The 12,180-nt window shown below is 39.3% G+C and overlaps 1 long non-coding RNA gene across 1 annotated transcript in view; it reads right to left on the minus strand.

Moving 5' to 3' along the window:
• Window positions 1-7,273: 7,273 nt before the first annotated feature.
• Window positions 7,274-12,180, minus strand: part of LOC118522266 (uncharacterized) — a 436,304-nt gene continuing 431,397 nt past the window's right edge. The window contains exon 14 of the long non-coding RNA XR_013447182.1: window positions 7,274-7,377. This is a non-coding gene — a long non-coding RNA (uncharacterized LOC118522266). The remainder of the gene's footprint in view (window positions 7,378-12,180) is intronic.

Genomic DNA, 12,180 nt, shown 5'->3' on the forward strand with positions numbered 1-12,180 from the left:
CCCCAAAAGCCCATGGCTTTTCCGATGCCTCCAGACAGACACCCAGGTGACTGTGGGAGTGGAGAGAAACTTTAAAGAACTGTCATTAAATGCCTTGGTTTTGCAAATTTTATAGAAACATGTGACCACAGAAACACGCTGCTCGACCCCTCCCTCGGGGTCTTGAAAAGCACCTGTGCAAACGAAGGGCCCAGCAGCTCCACTTCATTTCTTTCCAGCAGTTGGCTCCCTGCTTCCTGGGTAGCGTGGCTTTGCTATGACCATTGATTGCTCTGAAAGCGCGGCTAACAACTGGGGGGCGGGGGGTGGACGGGCAGCTTCAACTTTTGATGGTTTGGGGAGCTTTATGCAGGATAGTGAATACACTGTCGACCGTGCTGATTTCAGCTTTGTTTGCAAAATTCAGTCGTGGGGCTTTTGTAGTAAAACTAAAATCAGTTAGTAGATAACCAATTTTTGTTTTTCAGAAGCTAAAAAAAGCAAGTTTTGAATTGAGCTGGCACACGCGGCAGCACACGGAGAAGAAGAATGAACTGAAATGAAAGCACAATCTGGAAGAATAACTTCAAAACAATGCAGCAGGATGAGAGCCCTGCTGCTACCATTTAGGATGCCCTCAAAGCCCGGTGCTCACATCCGTCCGCTCTTAACGCTGCGGCACACTCCTAGGCAACGCGCGGGCCAGGGGGCGCCGGCTCTGGATTCTCACACGGCAACGTGAAGAAAATCAATTTCAATCCTCCAAGGATGATACACTGCAACTGGAGGTCACTAAACACCATCAGTTCTCTGAGACCCTTGAGACTGGAGAGGAGATTTCCCAAAATTACCACACCTCAAATTTTGGCCCTTTGCTTGCAAGCGTAGAGGCATTTTCTGTTTCTGCCCCTTTTTACCTAGATAGGTGGGAGGCATGTACAAATATGGATAACTATCTGAACATTCTGGTTCAAAACGTCTGTTTCGACAATACACCCCAGGAGTTGTAATCATGTCGATAAAAGGACTGTCTGCTCTACTGATCCACATAAGGAAAAGTGATTTGCATTTGGCGGGGCGGCGGGGAACTAGTTACTTTACCATTGGTCACAAGCACTATTGTTTTGATTAGTGCCCTGGCAAGTTAAGTATTTTAGTAAGAATTAGAATGATCAGTGAAGGAATAGTAAAGTAGGAAGCATCAAACTAAGGTGTGTCTCGGAGCACACCCCTCCTCCTTTGCTTGTTATGTGCCCTAGCTTAATTCGTTTACTCCTGCAAACCTATTTTCTCATCTATGAAAGGGGATGATAATGTCCAGCCTACCAATATTAAAAAGATTGTCATGAGGATCAAATGAGAAAACTGTATGTATGAATGCTTTTTAGGTGGAAATGTTATAAACATAAGATATTATTGGATTTATTTTTTGAACATCTGAAATTAATGCCTAAAAGGAACAGGCTTTTTGATTAAGGGTGATTGAGGTTAGAGAATAAACAGCAGAGTAGTCAGGGGACAAATTGAGGAGAAAATAAGCTTAGACTGGATGGTGGAGAGTCAGGGCATCAGAAACACCCTAGGGAGTTTTGAATTAAGAGAGTGGGACATCCAAAGACAGTGAGATAGGAGGATCACAAGAGGAAACTCTATGGACTTTAAAGAAAAATTTTACAAATTCCAGGTGGAAAACATACAGGGATATCACACCCTGAAACAACACAAAGGAAACGATACAGAGATCCTCTTACAAGTTAAGCATAATCCGAAGACACATGGACTTTTTCAAGGTGCACAAAGTTGCAAGGACTATTTCAAGCCTTCCAAGTTACATAACACAAACTGCCAAATCATCATCCCCCATAAGTATTTAGTAAGGGCTCATTTGTCTACAGGGCTAATGGGTGACATCCAATGGGCTGGGAGACTGATTTCAGTTTTCTGTATAGGCGCAGCTCTTTATATGCTACAGGAAATGGAAGGAGGATGTTACGAGATTTGTAGATACAATAAAGTTAGTGCTCAAATTCTGCCTATTTGTTTCTACCCTAAACTCAGCATGTTTGGCAATTCAGTATTAAAAACACCAGTTTGGCAATAGTAGAGAACATTCAAAAAGGTTCCTGTGAGGCGCGCCTGGGTGGCTCAGTCGATTAAACGTCCGACTCTTGATTTTGGCTCAGGTCATGATCTCAGGATCATGAGATCGAGCCCAGCATCAGGCTCCATCCTCAGCATGGAGTCTGCTTGAGATTCTCTCTCTCCATCTCCTTCTGCCACTCCCCCTACTCATGCATGTTCTCTCTCTCTCTCAATAAATAAATAAAATTTTTTTTTTAAGAAAAAGTTTTGTGTGAAACCAAATTCAGTCCACACTTTGAGAATATCCTGCCCTTCTTAAAATGCCCCAAATACTCTCATATTGAAGAGTTGGATGTCAACAATTTTGATTTGGGGCCTCTTATTATGAGAGAATTTAACTCTGATTGAAAGCAAACAATACAAAAATCCCTGCACAGGAGAGTATTTTGTTCCTGACTTCTGGTCCCAAGCATGCCATATTAAGGCCTCTCACCATCCTTGCTTTCCCAAGACCTTGCTGTTTGGTCACATTATCACATTATTAAGAAGGCACTTCTTTCCTGCAGGGGAAGTTCATGCTTGGGACTTCCAGTTTCACAGATGAAGCAGACAGCACATAAAAGCTTGGCTCCCCTTGGGTGTGCTGTCCTGCAGGAACACACGTGGCCCGGGCAGGTGGCCTGCAGTGCTGAGTAGTGGCCAATAAAGGTAGCAAAGGGCAACATCCCAGTAGCAGGTGGGCCACAAAGATTTCTGACTGAGATGGTTATCACCAAGAGGTACAAAATAACAGCAGAAAACTGGGAGAATGACATGTGTCGAATAGAGAGGAGAGGGCTGAGACATCCAGAATGAAGAAGGAATTGTGACTAAGAGTCTGTAGGCACATAAAAGAAATGCCAGACAGAGTTTGGAAGCTAATATGAACAATTGGATGGACGGTAACTCAAATGGGAACCAATATCTAAGACTGTGTGGAGTTGTGATGTGAGGAGCAACATGGGGCATAAATATGACCAGTAGACAGTTCAGTCTGCCAGATTCTCACCTTTTTCAAAACCCAAGTTTCAGCCCGTTCTTTGGCATCATTTTAATCCCTGTCTCTTAAGGTTTACTCTTTTATACTTGTCCAAACCATTAATAAAAAAACTAAAAAAACATCAAATAATACTCATACAATTGTACTATAGCTGATATATATTGAATATTTATTGTGTGCCAAGCAAAATTCTAGGTATTTTTTTGAAGATTTATTTATTTGACAGAGAGAGAGAGCACAAGCACGGGGAGGGGTAGAGGGAGAAGGAGAGAAGCAGACTCCTTGCTGAGCATGGAGCCCAGCTCGGGGCTCATTCCAGAACCCTGAGATCATGACTCTGAGATCATGACCCGAGCAGAAACCAAGAGTCGGAAGCTTGACTGACTGAGCCACCCAGGAGTCCCCTATTCTAGGTATTTTAAACATATTACTTCATGTTACAGAATGAAGTCAATTAGGTGTTTAGAGTTATTCTTTGTTGTAATTATTGTGTAGGTTAAATTTTGAAAGCTCAGCAATGGCTATTATTGGTTGCCAATGAATGAGCATTCATTCACCCTCCTTCTTAAGAGAACCCTGTTTTGTTTTGTTTTTTCTTTCTATTTTTATTTCTTATTTTTAGTCATCTTTCCCTCTCTCTATGGCTTCTGGATCAATTTTCCCCAGCTCCAGAAGTGAGCCCTGGTTCATTTTATGTAGAATAAGTCTGTCCCCTTGCTTAGATTTCTGATTGGTTCAGGGTTTGACTTGATATACAATTCCAGCCAATGAGAATAAAAAGAAGTTTTCTGGTGACTTCTTTATGGATTCCACCCATCTCCTCCATGAGGGCTCCGAGGAGTAACCACCTCACAGATGACACGGCCTGGTTGTGAGGAGTTGGGATTCGATCTCAGAGCTGTTCAGCTGCTACAGAGCCCGGGCTCCTTCCACTATAACCCTCACGGCATCCTTATTTTTGTCACCACATGTGATAGGATAATGCTCTCCCTCCCCCAAAGATGTATGCCTCCTAATCCCCAGAACCTGTAAACATGTATAAGATAAATGTTACCTTATTTGCAAATGTGGCTGAGTTAAAGATCTCGAGATGGGGAGATTATCCTGGATTATCCAGGTGGGCCCAACACGGGTCCTGATAAGAGGGAGGAAGCAGGATGAGAGTAAGAGAGGAGAAGATGATGGAAGCATATCAAAGTGATGCAACCATGACCAAGGAACTCAGTTGTCCTTCGGGAGTAGCTGTAGAAGGTTCTGTCAGACATGGATTCCCCTCTAGAGGCTGTAGCATTAACTCGGTTCTGCTGATACTTGATTTTAGCCATGTTTATGACCCATCTTGGATTCCTGACCTCCAGAATGGTAAGATAATAAATTTGCGTTGTTTCAAGCCATCAAGTTTGTGGTAACTTTTTATAACAGCAATAGGAAATGAATATATCACATAAGCACAGTTTAATATTTGTAAGTCTCAGAAATATTATCAAATTTTTAAGGAAATATAAAAGAACTGTAAAATTTGAACTTTAACAAACTTAGAATTTTGCTGGTTCTGCCATGGTACAAACATTACAAATTTTTCAAGAGAAAACAGAGATTACTTCCACCATTTTTAGATAATTTGACTTCCAGTCCATTTATGTTAGTAATGCAAGCTGCATGACATAGGAATATTTTTGTTAAGCGTTTATGACTATCTACTTATCTTCATTTTGGCTTAAATATTATATAATATCCTGAATGATAGTCCATTACAGATCACAGAATAGATGTGCCACTACTATGAAAAGTGTTGATGTTGGAGGAACAGATTAGTTTACTTCTTAGGTAAGTTTAGTCTACCTCGTTTTAAAGTATAAATAGAAGTAAGAGAGCTTCCTGAGGAATTTGACCATTTTACGGAACAGTAACATAAGTTATCTGACACAAATGATATTTTTTTCTGTGGAAATTATATTGCTCTTTCAAAAGACAGCCATCTTGTTATCTTGGCTAAGCTGTGTGCAATGGATTTTGGAATTGTTTTCATGAGATGGCTACTAAGAGTTGTGTCTAGTGACCTTAAATTGATTTGCATGTTGAAAAGACCGTAAGTTTACTATGCATAATCTGCCAAAGGCACCCACTTTTCCATGGAAATGGGAATGGTCAAAAAGTCTGCCTGTATCATGGATATTGATTTTTTGCAGGACCATAGAAGGAAGGGAAATGTCTGCTTTTTGGTAGAATCCCTTTCTTAAAGCACTCTACTTCATCTACAGCCACAAGTACAGCCCAGAGGTGGCACTTGATTCCAACTCAAGAGTCACTATACAATATTGTTTCTGATGCAAAATTCACCATTAATCCTCAATTAAGTTTAAGGAATTTGTCAATAAGAATTTCATAGAAGTTGCTATGTCTTATACAGGAAGATAATGGCAAATAAAAATCACTGGATTTTCTACCTCCTATCTGTCACTTCATCATCTATCATAGAAATCAACCTTGAGTAAATAGTACTGGGAATATTTCTCAAACCTCTCTATAAAGGTGGTAGTGACAAATATGGAAACTTGGGGGCACAAATCCTGTTTCCCTTACTATCTACCTGTATAAGTTCAGTCAATACAATTTATTTTCTCTAAATTTCAATTCCCCATTTTGTAAAACGAGGCTAATAGCAGTATCTGTCTCATAGGATTGACGTCAGCATGAAACAATCCATTTATATAATCTGATATATATTCAATATTCGAGAAGTGTTGGTGGTTATTATTTTCTTTACCCAGATTTAGTTCATATTTTACATGTCAAACAAAAATGTGTTTTGGCTATCACATGGTCCATGTTTACCATTATATTACTTATGCAGTAAGACTTAGTCCTTGTTAGATACTGTGGAACTGGATTAGGGTGAGTGTCTATTAATCTAATTGAGATCGTGAGGCCCTTTTCATCATGTAATACTGTCTTCCTCTTTTGAACTTATTTGAACCACAAGGTGAAAGACGCAGTAATTCTTTTGGGGCCACCAAAAATGATGAAGTGGGGATACCTGTTAATTCTATATCTACTTCAAAAACACATAATTCATAAGAGCTCTAACATTGAGATACCTACCTTGGTGTGCTTGAGAGTTTATATTAGCAAGTGCGGGAAGGAATAGGATATAAGCCAGGGAAATGCTGCCAAAGAGTGTGAGAGAACTAATGTCCATTCTGGCTTCCTTAATATGTACCCCAGAGAGAAACATGTATTTGTAAACTGAAAGAAGTAAGGTATGATGAGCTTGGGGATTGGTACTGGTAACTAAGTTCTGTCCTGCTTTATAATTGTTCAAGCACAATACATGTATAGAGAAACACCCTGGTATAATTTATGCCTTTAAAGAAGTTGAAAGGAAAAAGAGACAATTTGGACATAAATATGCATGTAAAAGAGCAGATAGATGATAAAAATGCCAATAGAGCATTATGCCTTCCTGGAGAATAATCTTATGTTTTATAGCATGCATTTATGTAGGAAAGCCTTGTGGGAACCCTGAAGTTACCCCCCACCCTTGGAAGTACAGATTGGAGAATTTTAGAATCACTGAGAAATTCTCTCTCAGGTAAGCAGATCAACTTCAGCTATCTGAAGATAGCATCTCTCCAAAGAGTACAGTTGTCAGGACCCCTGGGAACAATGATGGTTTATTCCTTTTGTTAGAATGGATCCTCTATTGTCAAGCAAGGAGAATATAATCAAAACTATTCGGTGTATTTCTAAAGGGAGAAGCAGGCTCCAATCCCAGAGGGATCCTGGATCCAGACTTGAGGCCCTAGAGGACATAAACGACTGTAAGAAAGATCATGATGTAGCAAGAATAGAGACTATTGCCTGCTACCATGTTCTGAACCCAACTTCTAATCCAGAACCTACTGAACTTTCAGAAATTTCCTCCAAGGTCCCCACAGGAGACCCTGGTTAAAATCTCATCCTGCTTCTGGACTGCCAACAAGTCTTGTCCAGACTCCGTTTTATCCAGCTATTTGTGCTCCCCTTCAGGTTTCTTTCAGAAGCAATGCACCTCTGGAACTCATTTAATAACAGGAGGCAGTGTGCTCTAACATTTTTGAACTCTCATAATACCAAGAAGTCTCTACAAAATAAGGGGAATTGTTCCAGACGTTGGGCTGTTCCTGGCTCCAGGGTTGATGAGTCAGTTATTTCGTCACCAGTATTTCAGTATGTCCATTATTCAGGATTGTGGAGAGTGTTCGGGAGCAGAATAATGATTCTCAATGGCTTGTAATCTAGGAGAGGAGAGAGACAAGTCTGTGTAAAGAAATATCATAAACGACAAAAGAAACATAATTTTAACTGATGTTAAGATAAGATGCTTTGTGTCTGACATGAGGTCTCAAAGGACAACTCTACAATTAGTGCTAAGAAGCCCCATATCCAGAGGTGGAATTACCTTGAAACTAATGAAATTTAAGCTTCAGGGTCCTTCAAAGTGCATGAGCCCCTCCCAGGGCCCCGTGTTTAAACATGTACTAAATTTTTGTCTTCTTTTTCTCCAAGAGGGCTCCTAGAACTGCTTAAGCTTTGGGCACTGCAAAATTTGAATCTTCTACTGGGGACTAGGGGTTTTTACACAGGGGTAAATGTACTTCTAGGGTACCAACACTTACTAAGAGGTGTGCAGCATAGATAGTTTTAAGAGTATCAGTCTTTATATCTCCAACTTCTGTGTGTATTTTTTACTGAATTGATTTATCTAAAAATAGGCCTGTGATCCAAGTGTCATGCTGGTTTTTCTTCCCCATTTTCCCCTTTACAATCCTCTTTCTCCTACTTTACAAAAGAAGCTCATAACTTGCATTTGTCCTGAATCTTAATATGGTGACTTTTTTTCCTTCAGGGTTTAAAAATATTCCAGTTCCAAACAAAGAGATTTTATAAAATATTACATTTGGAGAAGCCTCCTCTAATTCAGACATTTTTAAAAATCCTTATCTGACTTAGTTTCTTTTAAGAGTGACACAGGACATTAGAAATGGAATATTTTGGCCATGTTGGAAGACTCCAAATTTGGATAATTATTTTCATTTAAATTTGTTGCCTCTTCCATCCACTGATGATTGATGAGGAATAGGAAGACTCTGAAGAGTCCAATGATGGCAAAACAAAGAAAGATGGAAGTGCTTTTTTTTTTTATCCATGCAGCAGAATTCCTTGATCTATCTTATCTGTCTGTATCTCTGTCTATCTATTTATCTATCTATTTATCTATCTATCTATCTATCTATCATCTATCTATCTATATCTATCTATCTATCTGATTATCTACCTCTATTAGTCTCCTATGGCTACTATTAACAAATTCCCATAAACTTGGTGGCTTAAAATAATAGGAATGTATTGTCTCTCAGTTCTGAAGGCAGAAGACCCAACTCTGGATGTTGGCAGGGCACTTCAGAGACTCTAGGAGAGAATCAACTCCTTGCCTCTTTCAGCTCCTGGTGGCTATCTGCATTCCTGGGCTTGTGGCTGTGTCACTCCAGTCTCTGCCACTATGGTCACATTGCCTCCTCTTCTCTATGTATCTCTCCTTTGTGTATCTCTTATAAGGACACTTGTCACTGGATTTAGGATCTGCCTGGACAACCTAGGATAATTTCTGTATCTCAAAACTCTTAATTGAATTATTCCTTCAAAGACTCTTTTTCCAGGGCCACCTGGTTGGCTCAGTCAGTTAAGCGTCTGCCTTCAGCTCAGGTCATGATCCCAGCTCCTAGGATCAAGTCCCGCATCGGGCTCCCTGCTCGGCGGGGAGTCTGCTTCTCCCTCTCCCTCTGCCTGCCGCTCCCCCTGCTTGTGTGCTCTCACTTTCTCTCTCTCTCCTTCTGACAAATAAATAAATAAAATCTTTTTTTAAAAAAAAAGACTCTTTTTCCGAATAAAGTTACATTTACAAATTTCAGAGTTTTGACATGGATATGTTTTGGAGGCTACCATTCCACTTGCTATTCCATCTATCTATTTATCTATCTATCCATCTATCTATCATCTCAGAATTAGAATTCAAAAGGAAGATGGTTTTCACAGGGCCACAAATTAGCACATTTATTTGAAATGAAAAATGAAGTCAGATTTTTTATAGAAAGTCAGTCTGTGTGATTTAAAAATAAGAACTGTCTTTGTCATTAGGTTCATGACAAATATTTTCCAAAAGTTGAACAAGCAAAATCAATAGGTCCATTGTTTTGATAAAAATATATGAAAATATAAAAAAATTTTCCACCAAAAACAATTATTTTGGGAAACAGTGTTGAAATAAGCCATATTTTTTATTTTTCCTAACCATTTCTGACTATGTGAAGTAAAACCGAGTGCCACTAAGTGAAGGAAAAATGGGATGACTGTCATTTGATAAATCTTGGATTACTGGCCAGAAATAAGAAAAAGAATTACTCCAGTGAAGGAATAATCCAAACTTTTTAAAAACCGATGATTTCCTGAGATTAAGAATTCCTCATATCAGTGAGGTCATATGATACATGTCTTTCTCTGTTTGACTTATTTCGCTCAGCATAATACCCTCCAGTTCCATCCACGTCGTTGCAAATGGCAAGATCTTATTCCTTTTGATGGCTGCATAATATTCCATTGTATATATATACCACATCTTCTTTATCCATTCATCTGTTGATGGACATCTTGGCTCTTTCCACAGTTTGGCTATTGTGGACATTGCTGCTATAAACATCGGGGTGCACGTAGCCTTTCGGGTCCCTACATTTGTATCTTTGGGGTAAATACCCAGTAGTGCAATTGCTGGATCATATGGTAGCTCTATTTTCAACTTTTTGAGGAACCTCCATACTGTTTTCCAGAGTGGCTGCACCAGCTTGCATTCCCACCAACAGTGTAGGAGGGTTCCCCTTTCTCCGCATCCCCGCCAACATCTGTCATTTCCTGACTTGTTAATTTTAGCCATTCTGACTGGTGTGAGGTGGTATCTCATTGAGGTTTTGATTTGGATTTCCCTGATGCCGAGCGATATTGAACACTTTTTCATGTGTCTGTTGGCCATTTGGATGTCTTCTTTGGAAAAATGTCTGTTCATGTCTTCTGCCCATTTCTTGATTGGATTCTTTGTTCTTTTGGTGTTGAGTTTGATGAGTTCTTTATAGATTTTGGATACTAGCCCTTTATCTGATATGTCATTTGCAAATATCTTCTCCCATTCTGTCAGTTGTCTTTTGGTTTTGTTGACTGTTTCCTTTGCTGTGCAAAAGCTTTTTATCTTGATGAAGTCCCAATAGTTCATTTTTGCCCTTGCTTCCCTTGCCTTTGGCGATGTTTCTAGGAAGAAGTTGCTGAGGGTTGCTGGAGTGGGGGGTGGGGTGGGAGGGATGGGGTGACTGGGTGATGGACACTGGGGAGGGTATGTGTTCTGGTAAGCGCTGTGAATTGTGCAAGACTGTTGAATCTCAGATCTGTACCTCTGAAACAAATAATGCAATATATGTTAAGAAAGAAAAGAAGAAGAAGAAGAATGTAGCAGGAGGGGAAGAATGAAGGGGGGGAAATCGGAGGGGGAGAGGAACCATGAGAGACGATGGACTCTGAAAAACAAACTGAGGGTTCTAGAGGGGAGGGGGGTGGGAGGATGGGGTGGCCTGGTGATGGGTATTGAGGAGGGCACGTTCTGCATGGAGCACTGGGTGTTATGCACAAACAATGAATCATGAAACACTATATCTAAAACTAATGATGTAATGTATGGGGATTAACATAACAATAAAAAAAATTAAAAAAAAAAACCGATGATTTCCTTTTATTTATTTTTTAATAAAATTGAAGCAGGAACTAATCAAATTGTAATTAAAAATAGATTTCTGGGGTGCCTAGGTGGCTCAGTCAGTTAAGCAACTGCCTTCAGCTCAGGTCATGATCCCAGGGTCCCTACTCGGCGGGAAGCCTGCTTCTCCCTCTCCCACTCCCCCTGCTTGTGTTCCCTCTCTCGCTCTCTCTCTGTCATATAAATAAATAAAATCTTTAAATAAAAAAGAAAAATAAATAAAAATAAAAATAGATTTCTTATAATCACCATGTGACTTTTGGCTATAATTTAAGAGCTACAAGATCTGAAAAACATTGCTGTAACAAAAGCCCTTGCATCACTTTTATCTTATTTATGTCAGCTTTTATTATGCTTATATTTATAAAATATAGGAATAGATTTGATGCTGAATCCTGTGTTATCCCAGCAAAATTAATATCGTCCAGGGAAACATGAACTACCTAAAAATAAAGGCCCATTCTTCTCATTAAAGTACTTCTTTCCAATGGAATTATAATTTTGTCTTTGAAAACTATCAAAATTAGTAATATATCCAAGTTATTTTAATCAATCACATAGTAATAATAACTATAAAGATGGCTCAATGCAAAATAATTTTTTTAAAACACCAAGAAATTTGTGGTCACAAAAAAATGTTTAATTCTGGGATGCCTGGGTGGCTTAGTCGGTTAAGTATCTGCCTTCTGCTCAGGTCATGATCCGGGGACACTGGGATCAAGCCCCGCATCGGGCTCCTTGCTCAGTGGGGCGTTTGTTTCTCCCTCTGCTTGTGTTCTCTCTTTCTGACAAAAAAATAAATAAAATCTTTAAAAAAAATGTTTAATTCTATTTTGGCTTATATACATATTTAATCCCAGAGAACCATGATGGGGATCAGGAAAGTAATGTCAAGCATAACAATGTAATACATTAGGCAAAACTCCTGAGAAGGGAATTAGGATGAGACTTTAAATTCAAGGAGTGAAAGGGAGATGTAAAATTTCCAACTGTGAGAGAAGAGCTTGTTCAGGCGTTTTAAAATGTTGGTGATGGGTATCAAATTGCTGTGATAGATTTCACTGGATCCATTAAAAAAATGATGAAAACAGGTTTTGTTCTAACGTCAGTAATTACATCCTTTGTGACTATTTAAATATAGGATAAAAATTGTAGTTATCAACCCAGAAATATGCATGAGGGCACCTAATTTAAAAATTTAGGGTTACATGAAAGAAAACAAAAGATCTTGTTTTAGAGAACCTAA

This window comes from Halichoerus grypus, chromosome 4 (assembly GCF_964656455.1).
Source record: "Halichoerus grypus chromosome 4, mHalGry1.hap1.1, whole genome shotgun sequence".
Lineage (NCBI taxonomy): Eukaryota > Metazoa > Chordata > Mammalia > Carnivora > Phocidae > Halichoerus > Halichoerus grypus.